The sequence below is a fragment of the Coregonus lavaretus genome, assembly GCF_964263955.1.
Source record: "Coregonus lavaretus genome assembly, contig: HAP1_SCAFFOLD_5689, whole genome shotgun sequence".
In the NCBI taxonomy this organism is placed as follows: Eukaryota; Metazoa; Chordata; class Actinopteri; order Salmoniformes; family Salmonidae; genus Coregonus; species Coregonus lavaretus.
The window spans coordinates 16731-35324 of record NW_028163983.1 but is presented as its reverse complement, the minus strand read 5'-3'; the positions used below and the strand labels follow the sequence as shown (position 1 = coordinate 35324).

The 18594-nt window shown below is 42.8% G+C and overlaps 1 pseudogene across 1 annotated transcript; it reads right to left on the bottom strand.

Moving 5' to 3' along the window:
- Positions 1-8114: 8114 nt before the first annotated feature.
- Positions 8115-17692, bottom strand: LOC311117604 (KICSTOR complex protein ITFG2-like; annotated as a pseudogene). Its single transcript has 11 exons — positions 17527-17692; positions 16912-17007; positions 16698-16739; positions 16409-16586; positions 16089-16228; positions 15004-15158; positions 14700-14848; positions 13210-13301; positions 13005-13122; positions 11867-12040; positions 8115-8281 (listed from the first exon to the last, which is right to left on the bottom strand). The product of its transcript is annotated as a KICSTOR complex protein ITFG2-like (transcript).
- Positions 17693-18594: the final 902 nt, after the last annotated feature.

Genomic DNA, 18594 nt, shown 5'->3' with positions numbered 1-18594 from the left:
GTCCCTGTGCTAATGCTAACATGTGTAACAGATGTGATCGTACTATGTAACTCTATTGCGTTGTGTTTTTAAAGAAAGGACTATCCAGCCAGCAATCCCTGTTGATTGGTGTTTATTCTGATGATAGACACAAGTAAGCAAATTAGATATGAAGGACAACAGTATGTTGATGGCTGTAGATTCATTGTTAGTCGTTTGCATGTCATTATCATACTGGGTATTTTGTAATCAAATATCATAACAATGACAAAAATAGTACAAAATACAATAAATGTAAGTACCTGACGATAGACACAAGGAAGCACATTAGATGTGCAGGACCAACAATATGTTGATGGCTGTAGATTTGTGATTTGTGTGTTAGCATGGAAATAACTGTGAATAAGCAGGGAGCTTATGCGACCATTACAATTAGAGCAGGCTAGCTAACTCGCTCTTACAGCAATAACATACAAAAGCACATCCCAGGAAGCCTGCAATATCTAACAGGTACCACACACACATATACACAGTGCATTTGGAAAATATTCAGACCGGTTGACTTTTTCCACATTTTGTTATGTTACAGCCTTATTCTAAAATTGATTAAATACTTTTTTTCCCTCATCAATCTACACACAATATACCCTATAATGACAAAGCGAAAACAGGTTTTTAGACATTTTTGCAAATGTATTAAAAAAAAACAATTTCATATATTTTACAATAAGGCTGTAACGTGGGTTTCTTATTGGTGTCCTTTAGTAGTGGTTTCTTTGCATTAATTTGACCATGAAGGCCTGATTCACGCAGTCTCCTCTGAACAGTTGATGTTGAGATGTGTCTGTTACTTGAACTCTGTGAAGCATTTATTTGGGCTGCAATCTGAGGTGCAGTTAATTGCCGATTTCTGAGGCTGGTAACTCTAATGAACTTATAACTCTGGGTCTTCCTTTCCTGTGGCGGTCCGCATGAGAGCCAGTTTCATCATAGCACTTTTTGCGACTGCACTTGAAGAAACTTTCAAAAGTTCTTGACATTTCTGGCTTGACTGACCTTCATGTCTTAAAATAATGATGGACTGTTGTTTCTTTTTGCTTATTTGAGCTGTTCTTGCATAATATGGACTTGGTCTTTTACCAAATCTTCTGTATACCACCCCTACCTTGTCACAACACAACTGATTGGCTCAAATGCATTAAGAAGGAAAGAAATTCCACAAATTAACTTTTAACAAGGCACACCTATTAATTGAAATGCATTCCAGGTGACTACCTCATGAAGCTGGTTGAGAGAATGCCAAGAGTGTGCAAAGCTGTCATCAAGGCAAAGGGTGGCTACTTTGAAGAATCTCAAATATAAAATATATTTTGATTTGTTTAACACTTTTTTGGTTACTACATGATTCCATATGTATTATTTCATAGTTGTGATGTTTTATTTTATTTATTTATTTATTTTACCTTTATTTAACTAGGCAAGTCAGTTAAGAACAAATTCTTATTTACAATGATGGCCTACACCGGCCAAACCCGGACGATGCTGGGCCAATTGTGCGCCGCCCTATGGGACTCCCAATCACGGTAGGTTGTGATACAGCCTGGAATCGAACCAGGGGGTCTGTAGTGACGCCTCAAGCACTGAGATGCAGTGCCTTAGACCGCTGCGCCACTCGGGAGCCCAGGTCTTCACTATTATTCTACAATGTAGAAAATAATAAAAATAAAGAAAAACCCTGGAATGAGGAGGTGTGTCCAAACTTTTGACTGGTACTGTATATATACATGGAAATGTACATAGTGAACTCGTACACATTGTAAATAGAATGCACTATTTCAGAACGTGACCTATCACTTTCATGTCAATATCAGACTGGGAAGAATTGACGTTTCGCGATCTCCCCCTATCTGCAAACATGACCAATGGCATAATATGTCAATTCAACCAACCATTAGGAATACATAAACATCTAATACATATTTCTGCAGTGGCAAGTGGAAACATAACCAACCCTGTTACACATGCTCCCACCCCTTATCAGAGAGGAACCAGGGAGGCAGGCTGCCTCTGTTTGTTTATCCCCCATACCAGCCCAGCCCCCAGGTGCTCTGCAGAGCCATACATTTTACACAGATGTATCTCTATATATGACTGCGAAGGACTACAAGCCCAAAACAATGCTACTAGCAGAGGTCTCAGAACCAAATCAGCTTCAATGTTAAGGCTGTCACAAGATACAATTTTCTCACTGTTATCCATGTCCACAGTGCTGCTGGAATAATAACAGGTACTCCAGTACACAGGTTTCAGAATAACATTGCTAATGTCAAATTTGGAAGATAAATGGACCTCAGTTAAGGAAACGTCTAAAGAGATCAGTGTCAATTTAAAAAGCTTTTTTCCTGTGCTGCTGTTGCTGTCTGTTCTATGACTGAGACTCCTGCATCATTTGGGATTTAATTCTGTATATCAGCGGTCTTGTCACAAAACTGCCAAGTCCATTAATCTCATCAGGACTGTCTGTCTCTCAGTAACTGTGTCACCTGAGCCATGGGACGTCCCTGGCTTATTCTAGGTTTAAACACAAAGCGTAGACACACAGAGAGAAGGCACACTGCGGAGCTACATTATATCAAAGCCGGGTACAGTACGCCCCCCGAGCCCCCTACAGATAACCCAAAGCATAGTCATCTGTGCAAAACTGCAACTTTCCTTTGGAGTCAGTGCACAGGCCACATCCTGTCACAGCTCTAACTCGCCACATCATTTGTTCCTCTGCAGAGAACAACGGCATAATTCAAAGGTGTAAATGTTGAACACAGGAAACAGATATAGTAATGGTGCTCTCTACTGATGGTACTTTTCGGGGGTTTTGACACCTCCGGACTTCCGCCCAGCTATTTTCTTGCTTGATTACTTGAAAACTGCTGTGAACAAAACAGAAAACAGTGTATTATTATTAAAATGTATGCACACATGACTGTAAGTCGCTTTGGATAAAAGCGTCTGCTAAATGGCATATTATTTTATATTATATTATTATTGCTCACTTGTGATTCTGTTGGTCATATGGTTAAAAATACATGACGCTAGAGGCATCAGTGAGGCATCTAACTCTCTTTTGGCTCCCACAAAGTCTAGCCACTTCTGAAGTCTCTCCCCTCAGACCTGGAGTACGGTGTCCATTTTAGGACACCCTCACACCTCCACAAATAGACACTGTACCGGAGACAATTCTCACTTACTGGAAGGAGAGAGGCTCAGAAAGCCCATCTCCTCTTCAGAGCAGGGGACATACTCAGACACACTGGAGGAAATGCTGAAATAACACTCCCACTCACTGAACCATTACACACTGAGTGTCAGAGCAATCTCTCTCTGAGTCTTCATCACTACACATGGGGTCTATCTCAGGTTACATAGGCATTACACTGATGAAAGATGGTCAATGTGTGACTGTGTCCAACCGGTCATTAATGGAAGAGCCTTCATTGCTTTTAAGCATTGCCAGGCTGAATAGTGTAACTATGGCAATTGAAATAAAAGTGTTGTTTCAAATCATGTACAAGAAAGCACAATTGCAGTCAAAATTGCGGGCCAGTGTTGACACAAAGACAAGGTATCGCCTCATCACATATGGCAGCTCCCCAATTCAATTATAATCTCTTTTGAAATCAATAATCCCGTCTATATAAAGGGTATGAAATATATTGGAGGGATAAGATTATAAGATGCTGTGGCAGGGGGAATGAGAATCCTATTTCTGTCCAGGGCCAGGTTATGAGGCTTCATACAGTATTATAATTGACATGTTACCTGCTCCTGTTGTAATAGATCTGATAATAAACAGACAGGTTCTCCACCACCCCACCAACCCTGTCTGTCTGTCTGTATTCTGTATGTCAACTCACAATGTGATGATTTGTCCTGCCTGTCAAAGAGAAATTGCTCTTTGGGTTTCTATTCCTCCTCACTCTCCATCTCTATCCCTCCCTCCCTCAATCTCTCCATCTCTCACTGCTGTGGTGAAGTGATGATTCTGTCTGGCACGCATAGGGTTCTCCTGTGGGTACCTGGAGGGTGGTCACGAACAGCCCCAGCTTACTGCTGCCTGAGCCCAGGGAGAGCTGCTGGGGGAATATTAATCGGGCCACACACACACACAAACACAAACACACACACACAGCATGCGGAATGACACAGTGGAAAATCCCACAGGGAGAGGTCCCACTCCCACAGACAGCAACATGACTCCTTCCGGTCTGTAATGAAACATGCTCTCTACACACTGACTAGCAGTACCACAGGAACATCATGGTTAATAAAAAAAACATTACACTGACATTCACATCAATATGCACGCCACGCTTGGTGGACACGCTGTGTTTGAAATCCTCGCCGCTGTGATAAAACGCGCCGCTTATTAAAATGGCCACTTGTGTCATTCATCCTGCATCAAACCCCCGGGGGGATCATGAGTTTATGAAATGGTGAAGTATTAAGCTCGACACCGCAACGGAATTGGATGCCATTCAGCTGTGTCAAATGGCATGGTGGGGGCCGTGGAGGAGACAGAGCCCCTCACATCAGGGACACTTGATGGCCTATAGAGATATACAGTGTTTGATAGAGCAGAGACCTTGAAGGGACAATGATGGCTGAACTGGAACATGAATCAGTCCCAGTCCTAGTGACCAGGGTGAAGGACGGGAGGGAAGGGGGGCTTCTTTAGTGTCACGTGCTATCTGGGCAGATTGACCCGCAGCCAACCTCGGTAGCTCAATTGGTAGAGCACGCCAGGGTAGTGGGTTCGATCCCCGGGACCACCCATACGTAAAAATGTATGCACACATGACTGTAAGTCGCTTTGGATAAAAGCGTCTGCTAAATGGCATATCATTATTATTATTATTATTAACCACTCTATACTATTAGCCGTGTGAGGAGACTGTCATGACAACCGAGTGACCTGATGGCGAAAGTGAAGGATTTGAGGGGGATACTCCCTTACAGAAAAAAATAATGATTTGACATGTGAAAAATCACATGATTTCACATGAAATTTCACATGTGAAATCATGTGTTTTTGGAACATTTCACATGTGATCACATTTACACATATGTTAAGTTAATGTGATAACATGTGACAACACAAGGTCACATGTGAAGTTCATGTGGTTCTTCCGTAAAGGCTGTTTGTACGAGGGGTGGCTGTCAGTTTTCAGAATAGGACGATTTTCTTTTCAGTCATAGAGAAGATGCTATTTCCTACAGTACATATTTTTAGCCATGTCTTTGAGCTTAGATGGACTCAAAGGGAAATTTTTCCAAACCCTTTTATGTTGGATAAAGCTCTTATAGCCTAATGCCTTCAACTCCATATCAGATTTTTTTCCCCTTCAGCTTTAACTTCAATTATAACTTCATTATTATAATTTGTATTATAATTTGTAATGAAATTAAATGTACCCCTTTCTTCTAAGATCATTATAGCTGTTGATAATTTGCCCAAAATGATATTATGTAGTGTAAATCAAATGACATGCTGCAAAGCAACTTCAATAACAGCAGACAAAATGTTTTGTATATTCCATGATTATCCTTCATTTAAAATTATACAAATGCATCCATTATAGGCCAATCACCTGTAGGGGGTGTTTAGAAACGTCATGCTGTTAGTTTTCATAGACCCCGGCTCTGATGATAGCCTCACCATTCTGTTTCATCACAGTTGTTCAACCTTCCTATGATTACATTAACCCGGTAGCCATGCTCTGTGGAAGCACATTAAAATGATAACATTCTCTATCTCTGAGACAAAAGTCCTTCATCCATTACACACAGTCAAAAAAAAGTGTTGTTTGTCTCATGCCACAGTAATGGGAGCAACGATCAACATAAAAACATAATCACAAAACTTGTTGAACCGCCTGGCAAGACCCATTAATATAATGATTAACAGGGAGGAAGGAGGACATAGAACACACGTCATTCTACAGTTCCCATCGCCGGTTCATTAAATTCCCTAATGAACGTATGTGACAAGTTCTAACTTCTAACCTGGACAAGTGAAACTAAACAGATGTCAACGCTGACTATGAATATAACTGTAAAAACTACAGGAGAGTGGAGAAAAGAATAGCTCCTTTTCTTAAATATACACAAACACACACACACTGCCTGCGGGGACATTACCCTTGGGGGGTCAGTTCCCAGGGTCATCCGTCTGCTGCTTCTGTATTAGATAGTGTAACATCAAGCCTGACTGCTTCGGAGAAATATCAGGGCAAAGGTCAAATTCACACAGGATCCATCCCACTCCTCCATGTTGCATTTATTATACCAGGCCAGGGGTGTCCTATGTGGGAAATAATTAAATATGGAACCGATTGCTTGTCTTGACATTACTCTATTTTCTGGGGCTTGACACACGTCTACATAAAGTAGACAGACAAACACTTAAGAACATAACATTCGAAGATTTTATATACTGAATAACCACATAAGGTAGCAAGTACTTGGACTGCAGTCAGAAGCCTTAGTCGGCAGATGGAGTCAAATGTCGAGCCCAAGTGGAAACCAGTTATAGAAGGCAGTGTTTTGCTGTCCCTTCAGTGTTGACGCACAGAGACACAGGTCCTGGGAACCAGCGTGACACACTGACGTGCCAACCGTTTGACCATTAACGGTCAAAACAGGAACAAGTCTCGACAAAGCTGATAGGAATGCTGCTGACCAATGGGCCGGCTACATATAAGGGCATATATCAGCGTTGTATTTCTCATGCCACAGTAATGGGAGCAACGATCAACTTAAAAACATGATCACATAACTTGTTCAACCGCCTGGCAAGACCCATTAATATAATGATTAACAGGGAGGAAGGAGGACAAAGAACACACGTCATTCTACAGTTCCCATCGCCGGTTCATTAAATACCTTAATGAGCGTACAGGTAACTACCAAAATAAATGAAACACCAACATAAAGTGTCTTAATAGGGCATGGGCCACCACAAGCAAGAACAGCATCAATGCACCTTGGCACGACGGTGGCCAACATAATGGCCTGCCCAGCATATCTATACATGACCCTAAACATGATGGGATGTTAAACATTTAATTCACTCAGGAACCACACCTGTGTGGAAGCACCTGCTTTCAATACACTTCGTATCCGTCATTTACAAGGGTTTCCCTTATTTTGGCAGCTACCTGTATGTAACTTCTAACCTGGAGAAGTGAAACTAAACAGATGAAAAATGTGTCCCTGAGCTTTGGTACATACAGCACTGCAGGGCCTTGACCCATCATCTCAAGGGCAGGAGAGCTCCAGAGTATGCTACACAAGAGACACCTGAGCCCAGAGTGTAGACACACACACGCACGCGCACACACACTCTCTCACTAAGAGTCCCCCACACACACTTTGGGCAGCCACTGAGTCCTCCACATTTATAATGCATGAGAACCAGAGTAGACAGACTAGAGCCTGATATAGGATCTTCCCTTTGGGAGACAGGGGAATTCCCCTATAGACCCATCCAGCAGTCAGCTAGTGTTTACTTGTTGCCTCTACTTAGAAGTCCTCTGCAATACATAACTGACAAACAAGAGTACAGTCTTGCTGCCACGGCGATGGTCAAGTTACATAACGCTGTTAGTATTATGTAACATCAGTACCACTCCAGATTTTTGAGGATCAACGATTACAGAACAAAAAGACAGAAAGAATCGGACTAAAATGGTTGACATTTGGGATAACTTACAAGATCAAAAGCCGGGAATTAATATTGGTGGTTGAACCTATCGCTACATTAACTCTGTCAAACTAGCACATTGCCTTAGGGCAGGGATGGGCAACTTTGATGGGGGTGGGGGCCACAAAAAAACTGAACTCATCATGAGGGGCCGCAGTGGCTCGTGGGTCTGCGTACCCATATCCATGAGCATATATCACTTCAATGTGTCTTCTAGACCCTATTTCTAAACTAGTCTGGTGCATGGAATACAAATAACTATGCCAGAGGGGAGATCTGAGACAGTGAGACAGCATGAAATAGATACAAGCTGAGCTAGGCAAAACAGACACGTTTCATAATAGGATTCTACCAAAAACATGAGACAACTAACAGTCAGTGTGTGATTCAGCCTTTATTCAGAGTATTTACATTAATGAGGAGAAAAAGAGAGGGGGGGGGAGAGGTGAGGGTCATGTTTTTTTTATCCGGCCAGCTTCTTCAGCAAGTGTCCATACAGCGTGTCTCCCACCAGTTCTCTCACGGCCTCCGTGTCCTCGGCGTCTGTCAGAGACACAAATGATGGCCATGACCCTTGATCTTTGATCAGATACTGATCATATGACCCGTCTGTCCTCTGGCGGTATGGGAGCCTTCTGATCTAAAGGTTACAGGTTCGAATCCCTCTGAGGGAGCTGGGACTGCTCTGTATTCAACTCTGTCTTTAGTGGGGTTGAGTCAGAGTGGGTTATGAAATGTAGATGAGAGCACTGTTTTAGATGAATAATACATCCCAGCTGAGCCAATGCAGGAGCTCCCTGCTGCTCTGTGAAGCTCTTCTACCTGCATTCACTTAGACTGGGGAGTTTAGAAAGCATGACAATGGTTGCTTAGTGAAGGCAAAGCAGAAAGTGTGACATCATCATGCAGAAGCAGGATGGCATGCATTACGGATGGACCATTCACGTAGCTCGCCCCTTCATGAAAATGCATTAGGGCAGGATGTTAAATCAAGAAATGCACACAGGTAGTATGTAGTAGCTGCATGTCCTCGCTTTCTTGTTGAGGGTACAACTTTATAAGTGTTGTTAAAACACATATTTACATAGTAATGACATACTGCAGACAGGTACACAGGTTCACTTAACATAAATGTTTTAGTTTGCAACAGTAAAACACCTGGGAGTGGTGGTACAATGTAAATACCATCTGCATGGCAACGCCGCTGAGAAGACACTCAGTCTATTCATTTACTGCTGAAATAAACACAAGCAGAGAGAGATAAAAGTCCCCACAGGTATAACAAATATGCCTCTCTCCTCACGACACCTTGCTTTTACCTGTACAGCAACAGCCATAATAATCCTGCATTCTCACACAGTGTGAAGTCAGAGAAAAGAAGCTTCTAGATAGACAACATAAAACACACCATAGCTACATTTACTTTACCCCCTTCCTTGTTATTAAGCAAATGACTCATATATAATATCTCAGTTCTGTCGACAGAGTCAGAGAAGGGGGATGTGTTTGGTTGTTATTTGTGATGGGGGTGGGTGAAGATGTGTACCATTGTGTGTGGAACTCAGACTTGGTGACAGGCGACAGCTACAAACACACAGGCAGCGCTATCTATCAGCAATAAGCTGATGTCACACTGCTAGCTGGGTTTAGCCAGAAGGACCTCCCTCTCTCTAGCTTCAGTAGATCTCGTCTGTCGCTCTTTTTCTCTCTCTAACATCTCCCTCTCTTTGAGCCTCTCCCTCACTCCCTCTCTCTTCCAAACCCTATATTGCCCTCTCCCCCTCTCTTTCTTCCCCACTAACATCACTATCTCTCTCTATCTCTCTCTCCCTACCCCTTTCCCCTCCCTCGCTCTCTCCCAACCCCCTCTCTCTCGCTCTCTCTCTCTACCTCCTTTCCCCTCCCTCGCTCTCTCCTAACCCCCTCTCTCCCTACCCCCTTTCCCCTCCCTCTCCCAACCCCCTTTCCCTTCCCTCCCTCTCTCTCTCCCAACCCCCCCCCCCCCCCCCCTCTCTCTCCCTACCCCCTCGCTCTCTCTCTCCCTCTGTCCCTAACCCCTCTCCCTCTTCAGCCCTCGGTCTCCATGACCACTATGTGTCTCATGATGAGTTAGGTAACAGTTCTCTGAAATCGCAGCGAGGAGCACCAACACACCCAGAGGCTCAATTATTAACACACGCTGCAGGAACAGGAAGCTACTAGGCTTAGTTGCCGTTAGGATATCTGTCATCAGTCATTTTCTTTTATGAATAAGGCCTACCTAAAATGGCTATCTGCAGACTATATAATCAAAAACAACAATAAAAACATTGGGGGGAAAAAAGCAATCTGTGAGAGCCTGCATTTATGCATTTAGGCAAGCAGTCAGCTCACCGGACCTTTGATTCAATCAAGAGGCTAATTAAGGGATTCAAGTACGGATTAATGATTTCTGTGGGCCAAATTGATTTGCCCTGCTAGTGCGTCATTGTGTTGTCGAAACAGGAGACAGTTCAACAGCGTGTCTGCCCTGTAGCCAGGATGGCAGTGTTTATATAGAAGCTGTCAGTGTCAGGCACAGGAGGTTGGTGGCACATTAATTGGGGAGAACGGGCTCGTGGTAATGACTGGAGTGGAATCAGTGGAATGGTATCAAATACATCAAACATGGTTTCCAGGTGTTTGATGCCATTCCATTTGCTCTGTTCCGGACATTATTATGAGCCGTTCTCTCCTCAGCAGCCTCCACTGGTGTCAGGTAGCTGGACCATCTGTCACTCTGTGAGCACAGCAGCTACTGGCTCCTACAGAGAGGGCCATGCAGAGCAGACAGAGTATAGTACACATGCACACTCACACAGTACATGCATATGCAACACAAACAGACAGGAAGCTAGCTACTGTATTATGTAGTGCAGTCTATGTCATTCATTAGTGGGACAGGCCAGGGACAGATGGAGATGGTGCTCATGGAGCAGAAAGCTAAGCATGAATAGACTCGACAGCATGTAGTCCTAAAAACCAGAAATGAGTTACCTCTGGTTCGTTTCTATGGGAGAAATGAATGGGGAAAGAAGGGGGTTTTGGGATAAACGCCGAAAATAAGGTCTGAGTTTAACACAGGCTTAGGAGTTCCTATACGTTTTGTTCTATGAGATAGTATCAGTCATTCATTCATTCATTCATTCATTCATCAGTCAGTTAACATGACCTTTATGAATTACGAAACCTTTAATGTGCTTAACATGCTTTTTTAAATTACATAAATGCTTCAGAATTCACAAAAAGTGACATTAGCTGATGAAGATTATCTCATAGAACAAAACGTATAAGATCTCTTAAGCCTGTGTTGACCACTGACTTTATTTTCTGCGTTTATCCAAAAACCCTACAAAAACTCCTTTCATTTGCCAATAGGCTTTTCCCAACTAACCATGGCAGAGTGCCTACAAAAAGACACCATTACTATTTCTCTCTATTCACAATATATACGTATAATATATATCCCCAGTCTGTCCTGTGTATTTCCACCCACATCCTATAATGAGCAGCTGTGTGATGAATTCTCTGTATGTGTCCCTCAGTGCGTGTGTGCGTGTGTGCGTGCGAGGGTGTGTGTGCGTGTGTGATGTGTTTGTGAATCTGGGCAGCCCTTTGACAGTGTTGCTAGCCTGCTGAGAGAGAATTCCCCTGGGATAGAGAGAGCGAAGAAGAGAGGCAGAGAGAGAGAGAGAGATGAAGAGAGAGTGGTCCCCTGGATTACAGCCCCTGCCTCTAGAAATACTCCAGTCACTCATCAGAACAACAGTCTGCTGGCAGGGACAGGCTTCACATACATTTGGACGAGTTGAGTTAGAGTACATGAACACAGAACTGTAGATGCACTGTTTATGTGTCAGGTAGCAATAGCTGAGTTAATGGGGAACTAAACAAAATGGTGGACAGGCAAACCCAGGAGCGTTCTACCTGGTGCTGCTGTCTAATTAAATTACATTTAAAATCATTTTTGTATTTCGACCTACTTAGTCCACCTGTTGGCTCTCCCTAGTAATGAGCCTGGGGATGAGGTTAGACCTACTTCATTTTTTCTTGATATGGTTTGAGTGCGAGTAGCTTTTAGGTTTACATTGTTGTTTAACTCCAACTCACCCACTCCCAGTTGCTCCAGCAGGGCCTTGAACTCTGGCCTCTCCTCCAGGACCCTAAGGAGGTGGGTGGGCTCCATGCGCTCCAGCTCCACCCTCCAGTAAACATAAATCTTGTGGTTGAAGCTGACGTACACCAGACAGGGGCTGTTCTTGCCATCCTTACAAGTGTACTGACCTGTTAAACACCAAAATGTAAGGCTGATCAGACAACCACAGGGAAGAAGGCCATTTTGAATGGACATAAGCAAATATTCCATGACTAGGGGCCTGAGTTTTCCCTAATCACATGTCCTAATCAGGAAAAACTCCAGGCCCTAGTCATTACAGTAAAATATACATTCAGTGACAATAGGAGATGCTTTGAAATGGGATTGTTCAAATCAAATAAATAAAATCAGATGTTATTTGTTACATGCGCCAAATATAATAGGTGCAGACCTTACCATGAAATGCTTACTTACAAGCCCTTAATCAACGATGCAGTTTTTAGTGGACACTGGCCTATAATAACGCGTGTTTCTCAAGCAATGCCAACAGTGGTGAGGCTGAGCTAATGCACTCCAATGACCACAGAGACAAAGCATGGATGACCCCTGAGTGTGTGTTGTTCACACACTGACTCTGATAGCACTGTAGAATGCAGGCAGTGTGCTTGAAGTCCTGTCTGTAGCTCCAACATAGCCTCATCGTTACACATTCTGCATTTATTCCTTGTGTTATTATTCTTTACTTTCTATTCTCTGCGCTGTTGGAAAGCGCCCGTAAGTAAGCATTTCTCTGTTACTCTACACCTGTTGTTTACGAAGCATATGACATTATTACATTTTTTTGATTCGATTATCTTGGCCATTTCTTTAATCCTCGTATTAGATAACAATATGATCTCGCTCTGCTCTCAGAGAGGCACTGGGGCTCGTGCAGAAATTGGAGAGACAGCATTTGACAGAGAGCAAGATAGACGGAGATCCAGACGATGAAGCTTGTTTATGTGAGCCTGAAGTCCAATACTGCCATCTAATGGTGACATGAGCTGGAAACTGTACTAATACTGTCTATATCATTTGCTTAGTCATCACGTAAATCAGGTGTACATAGGTGAGGGATCTGACAGGAATGAGTGGTTCAGAATGAGATCTCACCTGCACAGAAAGTATTGACGTTCTCGTCAAACTGGAATCGCACCACCATGCGGTTGTGGTCGATGATGTAGGTCTGACCATCCCAGGCACACGCCACCACCTCCTCTCTGCCGTCGCCCTGAAGACAGAGGCACAGTCACAATGTCAAAAACCACACGGGCACAGACAGTCACTATAAAAACGTATATTGTGTTTGTTAACTCACTGTGACGTCCAGCTTCTGCAGAGCAAAGAGCTGGTGAGCCACCTGCACTGACCACTTCAACTGCTCTGAACTGTCCATCAGTTTCAGTGTGCCTGGAACAGAAAAACACACAATTCACATACTAAAAATGACTAACATTTTATGCTTAATATTGTTAATGGCATCAAGAGTATTGTTTAAACTGCATATAATACAACAGTCTGAGAAAAAACACAGAACTTAAACAACCCAAGACCTGCAGATCACTGGTTCTCACAGGGTTAAGGAAAACATTAAAGCCATAGAAATGGAATGAATTATTTTTATGGTTATAGCAGCACTCTGAGTGACAGACCCCAGCATAGTCATCTAAATGTCTCCATCCCTGAGTTCGAAGCAAGGAAATAGGGCAAAATTGAAGGTAACCTTTATTCAACACCATTTCTGTCACTCAATCTCTCCTGCAAACACCAACAAGCTTTGAATCTAAATCCAAATACTTGGAAAAATCGTCTTCAATTTAAACTGCAACATCATAAGTCACCTGTTTTTCCAACCTTAAATGTAGAATTGTTTAAATAAAATGGCTGAAATATGATGTGGTTACATTTCACTATTCCCTCAACATTCCTCAAACGTTGATCCTAATTAGGTCACACAGGCATGTCAAGCCATCTCTTGCAGCATCATTATTAGCGTATCTGTGACTGGCCCAGACTCTCTAGTAAGATAATCATATTGGTTCCCCTCTTCTTTAAATATTGATAGTCTCTCCAGGAGCTCACAAGGCCCTCAGCCTGCTCAGCCTGCTCAACTACAACAAACCAGTCTCCTCTGGTAACACAGACCCACAACACCTCCCTCCCTTCTACATGCCTTTCCTAGTTCTGAGTGACCTTGTTAAAAACATTAATTGGTGAGAGTAAGAATGGTCTTCCTTTTCACCTTAAGGGGGCAGCGGAGCAGGCTAGGCAGCTCTGTGAGCTGGCAGATACACTGCCTGTCAGACATGTTCAGGTTCTATAAGGAGGATTAATATACAGGGTCATTGCTTTTGAGATAAACAGATCAGCCAGGTATCTCCACAACGACAAGTCATATAAACCTTCGATCTGCTCATCATCACTATGAAAAACTCACATAACAGCAGAGTGGAAGTACCTCTTTTTTTTTTGCTGAGCCCAGTGAGGTTATGATTTTTGGTATTTTATTAGGATCCCCATTAGCTGTTGCAAAAGCAGCAGCTACGCTTCCTGGGGTCCACACAAAACATGAAACATGACATAATACAGAACATTAATAGACAACAGCTCAAGGACAGAACTACATAAATGTAAAAAATGTCGCTCATTATTTTAGAAGATAATTGACTGCCGTGTTGTTAACATGTCCTATCTGAACACATCCTCATTAGGATTCCGTTATGAGACGGACTGAGTACAAAAGGTCAGTGGTGTAATTAGTGAATGACGCAGCGGTGCTCTTCTGAACAACTTAACTAAGACACTTACCATCTAGAGTGCAGAGGGCAAACAGGCCGCATTTAGAGGAGTCTCCTTTGGAGCCTCTGCTTATGCTCCCGATGAGATGAGTGGAGACGTTCTTGTTGTGGATCCGACCAGTGGTCAGATGCAGAATGACGTCTCTGGCGGGACCCTCGCTGTGAAAGGCACATTACAAACACAGGACGATACCAACATGAACTGGCACAGCTTATCTATCATTAGACAGCCAAAGCTATGTTACATGTCTACTACTGTGTACTGTATGTATCAATATATGCAATAGGTCCTCTGCATGTCCAGTGGTCTGTACCTGCCAGGAGTGGGTGGGGCCTCCTCCCCAGGCCCCGCCTCAGAGAAGCCCTGTTGTGTCCATGTGCACAGCAGGATGGCATAGCCACAGCCAGGCTGGGACACCATCAGTTCAGGAAGACCCTCGGGGTCAGGGTTCACTGACAGGCTGTCCACCTGTCACAGGAGGAAATCATGGATTAGAAATAGTAGAGTGTACACTGTACAGGATGTGAAATCATCCAGTATTTTGTGTGGTTTATATGTAGGGCCAGAGGGGTATCCTACGAAGCAGGTTTGAGGAGTTAGTGAGTTAACTTTGGTCAACTCTGAGTTCAACTCAGGTTAACTGGTCATAAGAAAGTGGATCACCTTTTAGCCAGGTCAATTTCTATGGCAACGAATCCTTCAGAAGGAACCTGTTACATGGCAGGCTAACTCATGGCTAACTCCACTTACCCTGAATGAAATGACTGAGCCGCGAGTTGAGGACCAATTACTGTAAATCAGATTCCTTCCCTCTTGCAAAGATTGTGTGTTACAAAATAGTAATGTTAAAATATATCATATTACACATTTAGTAATGATAGAATGCATTTTAAACTTCACGCAATGTAACACTTTTGTATGACTTAATAAATAACAAATATCAATTGGAGTGGGAAAAAAGCTGCTTGTGCATTGATAGCACACCAAAGACGGCATTAACGATAAGTTAGAAAATAAAGACAGCACTTCTAAAAGCCTATTTCAAACCATAGCCTGCTGCATTCGCAAAATAAATTTTCTTTCATTTTTATTTACCGAACAAATGAAAATGTGGCACTGACTCATTCATGGATTAATGTTTCAGCATTGTCTCAATGAAGAGTTTGGCGTTCGACTAGCCATGAGCAACATGCATGTGCAGTTACAAGCCTGCTAGAGTCAGTGGCAGGCGGACAAACAATATCCACCGTCGTAGTATGGATGAAGCCTGAGCTGGAATGTAAAGCTAGCTGAAGCTGGTAAGCTTTAGAAAACCCTGAGTAGATTACTTCGTAGGATACCCCTCAGGAGTTTTTCCAGTCTTTGATTGACATATTCCATGTTTGTGTATAGACCTACCTGTCCCTCCAGAAGCCACTTCTTCAGCAGAACCAGCTGTCCAGAGCCCAGGTCTGAAGAATCGGTGGGCTCCTCCCAGCGAAACACTCTCACCACACGGTCTGTGTAGCCCACTACAAGCTCACTGCGCCCATCCCCATCTGCAAAGCGTGTACACACACACACACACACACACACACACACACACACACACACACACACACACACACACACACACACACACACACACGGTTGAGAATAAAGCAGTCAAAACAGAAGCAGTCAATTGCATTGAGGTTGCCTACATCTAGGACGAAATGGGTGCAGAACAGAGCGGTTACCTATGTCACTAATAAGGATGACTTTGGTGTTGGCAGGAATGTGCTGAGAGAAGCAGGGCTTCTGGTCATCAGAGAATAGCGCCTCCTGCTGGCTGGATGAATCTGACTTGGCTCCACCCACTGCAGACAGGTCAAACAGGTGAAACCATCCCTCTGCACCCACAGCAACTATAAAGTTCTGATGGATAAGTGAATAGTTAGTGATAGCACTCATTGGATGCAAGGGGAAAATTAAACACAAATATTCCTCATCTGACTGGAGGACTATACACAGTTTTTGCACACTCACCCTTCCTTTGTTGCAGATGTCTCCAACACCAACACAGGTGAGCTAAAAAAGAAACAAAAAAAGATAACTCATTAAATATTTGTCTAAATCTGCTAAAATACCAATAGGCAGTGGTGTTCAAATTCCCTCTTTTATGCCACTACCGTTGTACTTAAATGTGCTGACATTTAAACTCAAAGAGGGGTGATCAAATGCCCGCTAAGCAGCCACTTACCATGCCCACACATGTTCTAGTGATCCAAGGCTTGGAGTCATCATTCTTGTACACATGCAGCTTTCCACTGGTGTCACCCACGATAAGTTCATTCAGCTGTTAAAAAAGAATAACACAGTTAATGTCAAGGTTTTGGTGTCAAGGCCATGGGTAGTCACAGTCAGGACATTTTGTTTCCATAGATATAAGACATGTTGTGATAAATATGCTGAAGATCAAGGAACGTGATAAGAGTACTGTTATGGCATCTACTATTTCACTCTTAGCCCTCTTATCGTGACTGGAGGGAATGAGTCAGAGACCCTCTAAAGCAGGAGTTGCTATTTACAGTACAGGGACTAGAAAGGCACAGCTGGACAATGAATGGGCAAGTGAAGTCTACGACTTCGGAAAAATGATTTATATGTTGCCACATAGGGGGAAATAACTGATAAAAAAAACAAGTTGATACATGTCATTGGTTCGCCTACAATATGTATAACTGGCCCTAGGAGGTGGATACACTAACACCGTGAGCATTGAGACTACACACATTTTTGCAAGGATTGCCAATGTCTGAAAACATGGGACCTAAGGAAAGATCCCTGAATAATTGTTTAGCTGCTGACACTTTACCGAGTCATTGTCCGCATCACCAAGACAAATTGCAAAAGGGTTCCAGTGAAATCCAAACTAACACGCTGAACATAGCTCAAGGACCGCATATCAACAGATAACAGTTTGACAGCTGAGCTGGACACAGACAGATGCAATTTGCACCATCCAAATGCAAGTTAGAGAAACGTCAAGTAGTTAACTTCGTTAAAGCGTATATTTGCTTCTGCTTTTAAATTTGGCGTGATAACTATTATTAACCATAACCATTAAAAACAACAGAAAGCTGAGCTGAACCTGTAAAACGTGCCGGTTTATACGCTTTTCCTTAAACAAAGCACACTTGACAAAAAAAGTACGGAAACTTATTTGACACAAGCTTCACGCGTTTTGTAATTTGCGATTCGTATGGTCAAGTGGATATATTTATTGTAATCCTACATATATCGTTAGTTACTGAGAAATAAAGAAAAAATTAAACAGCCAATGTTATATTATAACATAATCCCTGCATTTGTATTCATGCACAAATACTGAATCCCACCTAGCTGATTATTCAATTGTTCATAATTTAGCATAATGTCACATTCACATGTAGCCTAGTAATTCCAGAATATTATATGAGTGTAAATGATAAATTGTGTCAGTAAGATAAAATAATAACGTGGTAGACTGCTGTGGGCATTAAACCAAAAGGTTTAAAAACTCAGTACAACTGCCATTAAGTGGTTACTAATCGGGTTGCATTTGGGTGAAGCACTGTCAATCCTCTAGAGGGTGGTGCAGTACAAGACAAAATATTTTCCTACTGTTTCACCTCATCCATACTGTCTAAGGACCCAAGGCCCTTCTGATCCATATGACCCTTTAAGTGAGGAACCCAATATATTAGGCATACATGTTTGAAAGGCCTACATTTGTTGGCATATTCTCAGAAGTGTGGAGTAATTTCAGTGCACACAACAGCATGTGGATATTTACTGCAGCAGAGCGGCTCTTTTCAGTGATCTCTCTCTCTCTCTCTCTCTCTCTCTCAGTGTGTGTGTGCCAAACAACTGGCTAGGTACTGCTCTTTTTCAGACTTTATGG